The sequence below is a fragment of the Chelonia mydas genome, chromosome 3, assembly GCF_015237465.2.
Source record: "Chelonia mydas isolate rCheMyd1 chromosome 3, rCheMyd1.pri.v2, whole genome shotgun sequence".
Taxonomy (NCBI): Eukaryota; Metazoa; Chordata; order Testudines; family Cheloniidae; genus Chelonia; species Chelonia mydas.
Genome location: NC_057851.1, coordinates 142,342,624 through 142,354,990, shown reverse-complemented (window position 1 = coordinate 142,354,990; position 12,367 = coordinate 142,342,624). Strand labels below are relative to the sequence as shown.

Genomic DNA, 12,367 nt, shown 5'->3' with positions numbered 1-12,367 from the left:
CCTGCCTTCTGGAAAGTTCTTAATTGGCCCCAGATGTCTTAATTGACCTGGAGCAGCTTCCATTTCACTTAACCTGGTACCAGGGATTTGTTTAGCCTGGAGCTAACATATCTATCTCCCACTACTTTTCTATAGCCATCTGGCCTTGCCCCGTCACTCTCTCTCTCTCTCTCTATATATATAGCATAAAGAAATGAAGCTCCATATCCATAATTCATGTATTAATTTTTTTTCATTGCTTTTTGAATATTGCATCCGAATCTCATTTCTCCACCTCAAATCTTCAACTGTTCTAGTGGGGAAAGTCTCAGGACTTAGTTCTGTCCTATCCCATAGAACTGGGTGTCTTTTGTTAATTTATGTATATTTTAGACACTTTTTAAAGCTCTGATCAGCAGAATAGGAAAGCATATGTTTTTCCTCCCAAGAAAATGTATGAATACAGACTAGTTGAGCTCAAGTTTGCATATAACTAAAATATATTGGCAATTAATTTTTTGATGCAGTTCTATCTAAATGTTTCTCTCTAACAAAAGTGTTACAAGTGCTCATAATGTATTTACCATGCAGCTCTTGCTCATAATTCAAATTATCAACAAGAAAATCAATAAGGAATTTAAACCAGGCTCCTCAATGGATGGCTCTTTGTGAGTGGGAACGTGGCTGCCTGTGAGGTGATGGGGATTCCAAGCTCCTCAGAGCAGTGACCGTCCTTCTAAACTGTTTGGAAAGCACCTGGCAGGCATTAGAGAAAATAAATCATAATGACACATTTTACAAACTTAAAAGCTGTTAACATGACAACTGAGTTAAAGTCAGAATATATACTGAATGCTCTATTACCCAGACTCTAGAGTCATTAAGCACAGAAATATATTTTAATGGTCTTTTAAAATGTCTTTTCCCCTCTTGTGAAATTCTCTGTCATCGACTAGTTAAGTGGGGATATTAAGTTTTCGACTTAACTTAAACCAATATCGTGGAACATTACCTTCTCACCTTGAGAACATGGACATTTCCCCTCACTGGTAAATTGGTTTAGTTATCATGACAGACTAAAAAACTCCACCTCTTCTGGGATAAGGAAAATCCATACAAACAAGAATCCAAATCAAGGAAATTCTTCACTCAGTTTGTCACCATGGGTCACAGGCTGTCCCTCTCCAGAGTCTGTGTCAAACCGGAAACCTCTCTCTCTCTCTGTAGTATAATAGCAACACCCCCTTGTTTTCCCTCAGAACTGATGGGAACTCCAGATTTTGGCTCTAGACAACAACAAAAGAACACATCAGGTTCAACCCCAAATTCTCTCCTGCTTCTCTGTCCCCATGCAATTTTATTTACTCTGATGCAAAGTCTTAGCTTCCCTCCCACCACTTCCCTATTTCTGACTCTCTAGCCAAAATGATGCCCACTCCTGGGGGTACTTTACACAATCATCTGCTAATCCCTTTATTAGGCTACTTCCAATGTCCCCTCAAACTCTTCTCCAGGACCTTTGATTGGAAATATCCTGTTCCTATCCCTTTCTCAAGGCACCTGATCTCTCTTGCACTGAGGAAAGGGAGTCGTTTATTAATTATTATTATTTATTTACAGTCTTCCCTCCCAGCATTGTTTTCTGTGAAGTCTACCACTTCTATGCACTCTGAGAACTTCAGCTCCCAGAATGCCTCTTGTTTGGACTGAAACCAGGAACAGGGGAGCGCTGGACATAAGGCTGATATTAAAGGGCCAGCACTGCCTGTTACAATTTACTTCTAATTTACCATACAATTCTTATCTTGAAGGCGCTAATACCCAGCAAGTTTAATGGTTTCTCTTGTAAACAAGTGACATTGTACAATGTATTAACAGTTTCGTGCGACCATTGTTTCCACAGTGCAATTCCAGCAGGGACACATATTTCTTTTCAAATAAAACAAAATAGGTTTTCACCTTCAAAAAGCAAAAATAGTATTTCAAGTAAGCATTGGTTTTGTACAGAGAGTATGTCTACACTACAATTAGAAACCTGCGGTTGGCCTCTGCCAGCTGACTCAGGATCACAGGGTTCAGGCTAAAGGACTGTTTAATTGCAGTGTAGATGTTCGGCCTCAGGCTGGAGCATTGGCTCTAGGACCCTGCAAGGTGGGAAGGTCCCAGAGCTTGGGCTCCAGCCTGACCCTCAATGTCTACACTGCAATTTAATAGTAATTAATGTGAGCCCAAGTCAGCTGACACAGGCTAGCTGTGGATTTTTAATTGCAGTGTAAACATACCCATAGAGGTATATACAGTATTACAATGTATATGCTATATTGGATTGGGAGCACCTCTTTGATGTGTTTAAACACAACATATCTGAAAGACAACACAGGCCTAAATTCAGAGTATATGTTTATTCCCATAGTATCTATAATCTTAGGGTGGGATGCTGTGAGAGTCTTAACAGTTTGTATATATGGTATTAGAGGCTGCATAGAAGACACTCTTATTTGAATTACTATAGACCAACCAGATTGGTCCCAAGGTGGAGTTTAATTTTTATGGGATCCCATGATGATACATATGCTAAGTTCTGAGTAGAGTCCAAGATGGTCTTTCAACAGACTATGAGCTTGTTGAAGCTCTTGGATTGTTTTCATAGTTTCATTTTCCAGGACATTTCCATGTGTGTGAATGGTTAAGTCTAGCCACTTGTGACAGATGAATAATACTTTTCTGACCTTCAGTAGAGGGTTAAGCCACAAGGTAGCTTGAGGGATCCAAAAGGAGTTACATTTCCAAATTTTAGCTGCCTGAGCCCATCATTTTAAGATGTTTCGGGTCACAGGCTTGTGTGTACGCACTACAGAGGCACAAATTATGTTATAGAATTGTTTCATTTATTAACATTTAATTGTTTTTTGTGCATTTATTGTATTAGCTCTCTTTTTTCTAGTTGTAAGTTTTATAATATATGAAAGCTAAGTTATTATCATTATTAATATTTTAAATCAAATGTCATTATACTTACAGAAGGATTAAGTTAGAAATCCTGGAAAAGATTCTAAACTTTATTACAGGTTCATTTTTTGTTTTTTAGAAGGCACTTGTGATGGGAGAAATGAGTGCATGTTTTAATTTCCCTGTTATCATTTAGACGTGATGTCTGGCTCTTCTAAATCCATAAACAATTATATATAAATGACTCAATTTAACCTGAAGGTAGGAAACCACTTGTTTAAACATGTGCATGCCCACAGTACTCTATTTACAAGTTCACGGTTGGCAGAACTGTCTGAAATAAAAACTTAGGTTAGCACTGCATATATAATTGCTCTCATGTCTGCAACATAATAGCTGCAGCATTTTGTTTCCAAATCCTTTTTAAAAAATTGGTCCAGTTTTCCTGATCTGATACTACCTGTTTAGGTATAGTCGAAAATTATTCAATGTACTGTTTCAACATGTAGCTATTACCAGTAGCAATGTAAAAATGTTTCCTTTTGATTCTTCAGAAATCATGTTCAAACCCAACATGGTCTGTGACACACTGGACCCAAACTCTGTAGCAAAGGCATCCAGTTTCTGCAAGACCCTGGTGTGGAATTTAGTGGCAAACTGCAAACTCAGCAGCAGCAGCATGAAGTAAATTAAAATATTAATAAAACAAGCTTTATAAAAACTGAATTATACATAATATTATTTGTATTACAGTAACACCTTCACTACGCCATGGCCTTGTGTATGAGATGCTGTGCAGACAGACTGAAAGGGGCCAGGTGGAGTGGATGGAAAGTAACAGTGGGTGGTAGTGGTAAAAGACCCCTCCCTAAAGAAAAGAGTAGCTGAGAGGCAGCAGTAGAGGGGAATGGGAAGGGGCCAGATACTTGGGAGAAAAGAGGAGGAGGCAGAAATGAGAGGAAGGGACCAAACTTTTAAGAAAAGAAGTAGAAAGCAGTAGCATGCAGGACGGGCTGGAGAGTCATTGGGAAGTAAATGGGAGCTGGAAAAGAGAGAGGGGACAAAATGCCACCCTGTGTGTGTTACGCAATCCCTCTGACTAGGGAAGCTTTTTTTTGAATTTCAGAGATTCACCCAATTCAATTCCCCATGCAGGCCACCACTTGTAGTGCTGCAACTATGAATGGGTCACCAGCAACATGGATTAAACCTGGGATCTTTGGATCTAAATGCAAAAGTATCAACTGCTTGAGCTAAAAAGACTCAGATCTATTACCCAAGCTCGTAGTATGAACTTCTATATGTGGCTCAACCACCACTAAAGAAAGTGCACTGAGGGCAAGTCTACACTAGCACTTATCTCGATATAACCTATGTCACTCGGGGGTGTGAAAAAGCCACACGGCTGAGTGACACAAGTTACAGTGACCTAAGTGCTGTCCATACAGTGCTAAATTTGTGGGAGACGCTCTCCCGCCATCATAGCTTCCGCTTCTCATGGAGGTGGAATAATTATGCCAACGGGAGAGCTCTCTCCCATCAGCATAGAGCATCTTCATCAGACACACTACAGCAGTGCCGCTGCATCAGAGTAGCTGTGCAGATGTAGCGCTTCTAGTGTAGACTATCCCTACGTAGATTACCTTAGGTCAGAAAAAATAGAACATGTCCTAACAGCCTATCAGCTTGATGGGGAGTTGCTGGTCTTCTTTTCTGGTCAGCGTAAAATACCTCATCCTGTGGATTTAGGATTAACTCCTATCTGCAGTTTGTACGCTGAAAACAGAGTACCCACTTGTAGGAAAGGACAAACCAGTCAGTCAAAAGATACTTTAGGTTGGCACTAAGGCAGAAGCCAAGATGGAGGAAGATTTCCAAATCAGGTAGCCGAAAGTTTGATTTCTGCAGTCAATACCATGACCCACAGATCCACAGCATAAAAGCTCTTCATCACATTTCCCTGTTCCGCAGAGAAATCTTGAACAGGAATACAGAGATGCCACAGCCACTACTTATTTCCTGCAAACATTTTAAGCAAGAGTCTATCGTATCTCCATAGTGCCTGATAAGCAAACCCTGAAAGACTTTTTTCCCCACACCTTAACAAATGGGTATTTAGGACAAACATACACCATTTCAGTACACTCTCTGTCTCAGGTTCATTCTCCGCAATATCTAGTTCTATTAGGCAGCTCATAATAATACTTTGCACTTACATAGCACTTCGTCACCCATAAATCTCAAAGCACATACAGAGGTGAGGAAATATCCCAATTCCACATGGAGGAAACCTGAAGGCTAGGGAGGTAACACCAGAATTTCAAACAGCTGCTTGGCTGAATTGGGGGCAGGGGTTGTTTCCTCTATGAGCACATGGCATTTTTTTAAAATGGATCAATTGATCACAAAGGGCTTCAAGTGCCCAGGCAAAAGAAGAGCATGGCTATTGATATGGCATTTCCTAGAGTCCTAACAGGACTCCCACATCCCAGGCAGCTGTTCTTGCCTCAGGCACAACAATCTCAGCAGGCGCTATTAATACGCTCACCTAACAGAGACACTCATGGGCCCAGGCAGGTGCAGCACATCTGCAGACCCCATTACACCTGATTACAATCACCAGCTAACATGCTACAGAATTAGAGAAGACCGAGGAGACAAGTGGCTATAGAGACAGTGAGAGCTCATGAGCAAGAGCAAGTGTGTAGTATGGATCACACTGAACAGGAATGGGCAGTGTTGGTGATGAAGGGAAAAGATGAAGAACACCATCCATCTTGTGCACTGAGGCCCTGACGCAGCAAAGCACTTAACTGTGTGCTTAACTTTAAGCATATGCTTATGTCCCACTGACTCAAATGAGAAATTAAGGATGTGCTTAAGTGCTTTGTTGTATTCGGAGCTGAATGAGGCATGGGTCTTGTACAATATGTGATCATGTACTTAAAGACTGTGTCACATGCCTAAGAGGACTGAATTAAATTTGTACAAGTAGTCTTAATTCTGGAATTACCTAACCTGAGTGCATATCTTTGAAACCTTACTAATGTTCTTTTAGTGGAGGTGATCTCTTTGCTGCACTGCGCTGGAAATATTTGTGTTTTTTAGGACTGTCAATTAATCACAGTTAACACAAGTGACTAACTCAAAAAAATTAATTGCGATTAAAAAAATTAAGCACACTGTTAAACAATAGAATACCAATTGAAATGAATTAAATATTTTTGGATGTTCTTCTACATTTTAAAATATATTGATTTCTATTACAACACAGACTACAAAGTGTACTGTGCTCACTCTATATTATTTTTTATTACAAATATTTGCACTGTAAAAATGATAAAAGAAACAGTATTTTTCAATTCACCTCATACAAGTACTGTAGTGCAAACTCTTTATCATGAAAGTGTAACTTACAAATGTAGAATTATGTACAAAAATACATAATAGCATTCAAAAAGAAAACGACGTAAAACTTTAGAGCCTACACATCCACTCAGTCCTACTAATTGTTCAGCCAATCATTAAGACAAACAAGTTTGTTTACATTAAGGGAGATACTGCTGCCTGCTTCTTATTTACAATGGCACCTGAAAGTGAGAACAGGCATTCCCATGGCATTTTTGTAGCCGGCGTTGCAAGATATGTATGTGCCAGATATGCTAAACATTCATATGCCCCTTCATGCTTCGGCCACCATTCCAGAGGACAATATATTTGAAAATGTAGAAAATATCCAAAATATTTAAATAAATGGTATTCTATTATTAACAGCGCAATTAATTTTTTCATCACTTGACAGCCGTAGTGTTTTTATACTGCGTTTGTATTCTTACCCCACACAATCCCTCAAAAAATCCCAAGACAGCTGCCAGAACTAAAAGCCGAAAGCCCTGCCTTGTTATAATTCAAGGAACAATATGTTCTTGGAGTGAGAATTTTCTTTCCATTTTAGCTAGGTTTTGGGCCTCTCCTGAACGGATAGCGAGCATGTCAAATTAACTGCACATCTTTTGGCATATGGCCTATTGAAAAATAATTACCGCTACATTAATATTGATGCCTATATTTATGATTTATAAGACAACAGTTCTGGATATTAGAGTGTGATTACATGTCTAACTCCTTGCATTTTTAACCTCAAAATAACTTAATTTCCTTTCCCCGTGGGGACAAAATTTTCTAATCTTAAACCACAAACAACAGTTTAATGTTAAAAGATTGAAGAATTATTTTAATCAGACTAACAGTTTTAATCAGTATATAACTAAACTTTAATCACCGGGAAAAACTATATAGATTTAGGAATTAAATAATCTATTCTTTCAGGGAAAATACACTTAAGAAAGGGCTGTAGTTTTCTTAAAAGACACAAATATTAGAAAACTGGTATTTCGAAATTAAGGCTCCTCTTTAAAAAAAATCCAGATATTGGAAAGTAGAAATGCGCGATTAATACCAAATAACTATCATGGCTGATGGAAAAGTGCATTAGACCAATTATTCTTCCTAATGTTGACACCAGCGCATGGAAAAAATCAGTTGTTAGTGTATTTATACTTTCCAGCTAGAAATATACGGGATATACTTAAAATCAACTGTGCATAAATCACATATTCTAAGAAACAGCTTTTCATTGTTTTACCGAGAGCACATCCAAATATTCAAACATATTATTTGAATTTTACTAAAACAATTGGAGGATAGTCACCAGCAGCTCCTGGCCGCTGAGCACTTTTGAAAATTAGACCACTTATTTGATGCCTAAATATGGATTTAGGGACCTAAGTTTAGTCACATACTTTTTAAAATCCTGTGTTGATCTATGCTTCTGTTTATGATTCAATTGGTTCTCCTACTGGAAAAGAAATTCTGAGCTGTAAGAAAGCCACACCATCAAGTTTCAGAGTAACAGCCGTGTTAGTCTGTATTCGCAAAAAGAAAAGGAGTACTTGTGGCACCTTAGAGACTAACCAATTTATTTGAGCATGAGCTTTCGTGAGCTACAGCTCACTTCATTGGATGCACATAACTAATCAAATATAGATTTTTTTTAAAAGCTAATATTCATTTGTATAGTTTGTGGCTGGGTCTAACACGGCTGTGCAGGAGAATAAGGTGGTGCGTGTTCTCTCACTCATTCACCGCTACATCAGAACTACTTGGATTAGTAACTGTGGGTGCAGGAAGGAGGAAAAGTGCTGGATGTCACCATGTGGGAGCAAGTGGGTAAGTGGTGGGCAGATTTCTGCCTCCCTGGCTACCTCCCTCCCTCTTGTACCCACGCACATGCCAGTAGAACCAGCTGGGCACACTAGGGGAAGAGTATGTTGGGCCCTGAAAAGGTCTGTGGCAATGTTCTCCCTCCACCCAGAGTAAAAGGGGAACATGGGAGGAAATGGGCCTCTCTGAGGCATAGTTCCTTCCCAGGGCTCCTCCTGTGACAGCACAGCTATGTGCTGCCTCTTATATAGGGCTGAACTCAAAGGCTCCATCTAACGCATTATTAGCAGTCAGCTCATTTTTCCCTATTAGGAGGGGGGAAAACCCTCTTTGAAGTCCTGTCATCGTGGGAGTACTGCACGTAAACAAGAGCCCACATTGAAATGTACCTCTGACAACATGGGAAAGCTCTAGCCAGGGAGGAGGGGTGGAAAAGGAACACAGGACGCACAGACAGAACCCTAAAAATAAAAGGCTATAAATGTATTGCATGGTCAAAAATGAGTGAAATGTTTTCAGACAATCCTAAAGGGAAGAGTGGAAGAAAAGCAGACCAGCCCTCTGGGAACTCTGCTTTCCTAAGTCATAAAAATCTTCTGGTTTCCCCTGTCTGGAAAAGTTGTCCACAATGCGTGGAACAATGTGTTTTTATTTTTAGTCTTTTACACCAAACAACCATGAAACATCATTTAGATGTAACCATCTATTAAGAGGCAAAAAATGTCTGTCTTTATAAGTAAAAATAAAAAGCTAAAGTTAGTTTTCCTCTGTAGTTTTACTTTCCTGTCTAACAAATACATTTAACGTGCCAAGAAAATGTCTATGCCTTCAACTAAAACAAAATCATTTCTATTTTCCAAACTGCGTTATTGTACTATGCTATACGTAAAAATGCATTTTATTTTTTCTCCTCTAGTTATGAAATTCATATAAGTTTAAGATCTCTAGAAGTTTTCAAAAAGAGGGATATCAAATCTGGTTAAAAATAAAACCAAACCGTACATTTTATTGAATGAAATGATTTGAAAACTATCCACTAATTGTGAAGAGAGAATACGCTTGTTTTGTTTTTGTTTTTCTGGAGGGATCTCACTGTGTAGGAATGCTTAGTTGTAAAATTTAAGAGTGGACAAATAATAAAAAACTTTACTTAGCACTTCAATACATGATGTATTCATTAAATCATAATGATCTATATAATACTATTTGTTTCTAAACAGTCATGTGATACATTTATACATATTGAGCCTAATGCTGTAGTCTCTAGACTGGCAAAACTCACATAGAATTTTAACTAGGGCTGTCAAGTGATTAAAAAAATTAATCGCAATTAATTGCACTGTTAAACAATAATAGAATACCATTTATTTAAATATTTCTGGATGTTTTCTACATTTTCAAATATATTGATTTCAATTACAACACAGAATACAAAGTGTACAGTGCTCACTTTATATTTATTACAAATATTTGCACTGTAAATAACAAAAATAGTATTTTTCAGTTCACCGAATACAAATACTGTAGTGCAATCTCTTTATCATAAAAGTTGAATTTACAAATTCAGAATTATGTACAAGAAATTACTGTATTCAGAAATAAAACAATGTAAAACTTTAGAGCCTACATGTCCACTCAGTCCTACTTCAGCCAATCACTCACACAAACAAGTTTGGTTACAATTTGCAGGAGATAATGCTGCTCGCTTGTTTACAATGTCACCTGAAAGTGAGAACAGGTATTTGCATGGCACTGTTGTAGCTTGCGTCACAAGATATTTACATGCCAGATGCGCTAAAGATTCATATGTCCCTTCATGCTTCAACCAGCATTCCAGAGGACATGCATCCATACTGATGATGGGTTCTGCTCAATAACGATCCAAAGCAGAGCGCATTGACCCATGTTCATTTTCATCATCTGAGTCAGATGGCACCAGCAGAAGGTTGATTTTATTTTTTGGTGGTTCAGGTTCTGTAATTTCTGCATCTGAGTGTTGCTCTTTTAAGACTTCTGAAAGCATGCTCCAAACCTCTCAGATTTTGGATCGCACTTCAGATTCTTAAACCTTGAGGCCAGTGCGGTAATTATTTTTAGAAATCTCACATTAGTACCATCTTTGCGTTTTGTCAAATCTGCTATGAAAGTGTTCTTAACACAAACATGTGCTGGGTCATTATCCGAGACTGCTAATATATGAAATATATTGAAATATATGGCAGAATGTGGGCAAAACAGAACAGGAGACATAATTCTCTCCCAAGGAGTTCAGTCACAAATTCAATTAATACTTTTTTTTTAATGATCATCTTCAATATGGAAGCAGGTCCTCTGGAATGGTGGCCAAAGCATGAAGGGACATTTGAACGTTTAGCATATCTGGCACGTAAATAACTTGCAACGCTGGCTAAAAAAGTGCCATGCGAATGCCTGTTCTCACTTTCAGGTAACATTGTAAATAAGAAGCAGGCAGCATTATCTCCCATAAATATAAACAAACTTGTTTGTCTTAGCGATTGGCTGAACAAGAAGTAGGACTGAGTGGCCTTGTAGGCTCTAAAGTTTTATATTGGTTTGTTTTTGAATGCTATTATGTATTTTTGTACATAATTCTAAATTTATAAGTTACACTTTCACGATAAAGAGATTGCACTACAGTACTATTTCTTTTGTTAATCATTTTTACAGTGCAAATATTTGTAATAAAAAATAAAGTGAGCACTGTATACATCCAAAAATATTTAATAAATCTCAATTGGTATTTTATTTTTTAATGGTGCGATTAATCGCAATTAATTTTTGAGCTAATTGCTTGAGTTAGCTGTGATTAATTGACAGCCCTAATTTTAACTCATCAGAAGTTTTGAATATAGTAGTAGGATCTGGCCCCTTGTCTTTATAATAGATGCTAATGTTCAACAAATATCTTTAGGAAACCCCAAATGTTGGTAGTTACTCTATATGTTTTGTAGCCATACCATCTGAAACTCTGATCTCACCATTTCTCACTAGCTAAGCAGGGTCATGTCTGGTCATGTCTTGGATGGGAAACCTCCAAACAACATCCAGGTGTTACAGAAACTTGAAAAGTTATTAGTGAGTCAGTAGGAGGCTCTTGCTGCTGAGTCAATATGTTAACAAAGCAGGGGCATTGTTCTGTCTTCCAGATAAAATATAAAACGGTTGTACTGATCTGTGAAGTTAAGGATCGCATGACAACTTGGGTGTAAATACACTCTACCTGCCCATCATTCATATGGACATATAATTTTTCTTAATGGTTTTCTCCTGATCTGTTGCACTGTATTTTTATGCGTTTCCAATATCCATCCCAAAGATAGCTGATGAGTGAATGAAGCTATTTTGTATACCATGTGTAGTTGTAGGCTTTGAGATATTTGGATTAAGAATGCTATTTAAATACCAGCTCATGATTATTCTATAAAAACTTTTCATGTGCAAGTCAGACATGCATGCATACACAGTAACTTTCAATGTAAATGCCTGAGCAGAGGAGTTGTTGAACTGGCAGTTTAGGGTTTCATTTTCAGTCATTTCATAATTTACAAGTTTGTGGTCTTCGTTTTCTGGGGCTAGGAATGACCACAACCCCCAAAGCAAAGGAGAAAAGGAAATTTTGGTCAGGACAAGTTTTGCTCCCATTTTTAAACATGACTTAGGCACTTGGGCCCAGCTGCTTAAAAGCAGCAATGCCTAATTGATTTAGGAGCCTAAATCTCATTTCCAAAAGGGATTTAGGCATGTAGGAATCTAAATCTTAAGTGCCTAAACCCCTTTTGAAAATATTTAAGCTCCTAAATCAGTTAGGCATTGCAAGGCTGAGCACAATGCCTAAATAGTTTTAAACATCAGGGGTATAGGAGCCTAAGTCCCATTGGCTCCTAAGTCACTTGAGAAAATTCAATTTATGCTTTTAAGTTGCATAGGCATTTTTGAAAATTTTACCCAAGTTCTGGTATTTTGGAGGAGCCATCTGTAATTCTGTAACTGAGGCAGCTCCCCCGTCACAGTATTAATTCCTAGGCCCTACTACTGGACCTGTACAGGTGACAGAAATCTCACCCAAAACTATTCACTATTTTGACTATATGGAAAAAAAGAATATAGGTAAAATGATTGATTCTACACACACAAATTTCTGCTTTGAAAAGATATATGTTAACACAAGTTCACAAACTAACATGCAATTTGCTCT

The 12,367-nt window shown here is 38.0% G+C and overlaps 1 long non-coding RNA gene across 2 annotated transcripts in view; it reads right to left on the bottom strand.

Annotated features, from left to right (window-relative positions):
* Positions 1-634: 634 nt before the first annotated feature.
* Positions 635-12,367, bottom strand: part of LOC122464836 — a 51,293-nt gene continuing 39,560 nt past the window's right edge. For both annotated transcript variants that reach the window (XR_006289231.1, XR_006289230.1), the window contains one exon: positions 635-1,265. This is a non-coding gene — a long non-coding RNA (uncharacterized LOC122464836). The remainder of the gene's footprint in view (positions 1,266-12,367) is intronic.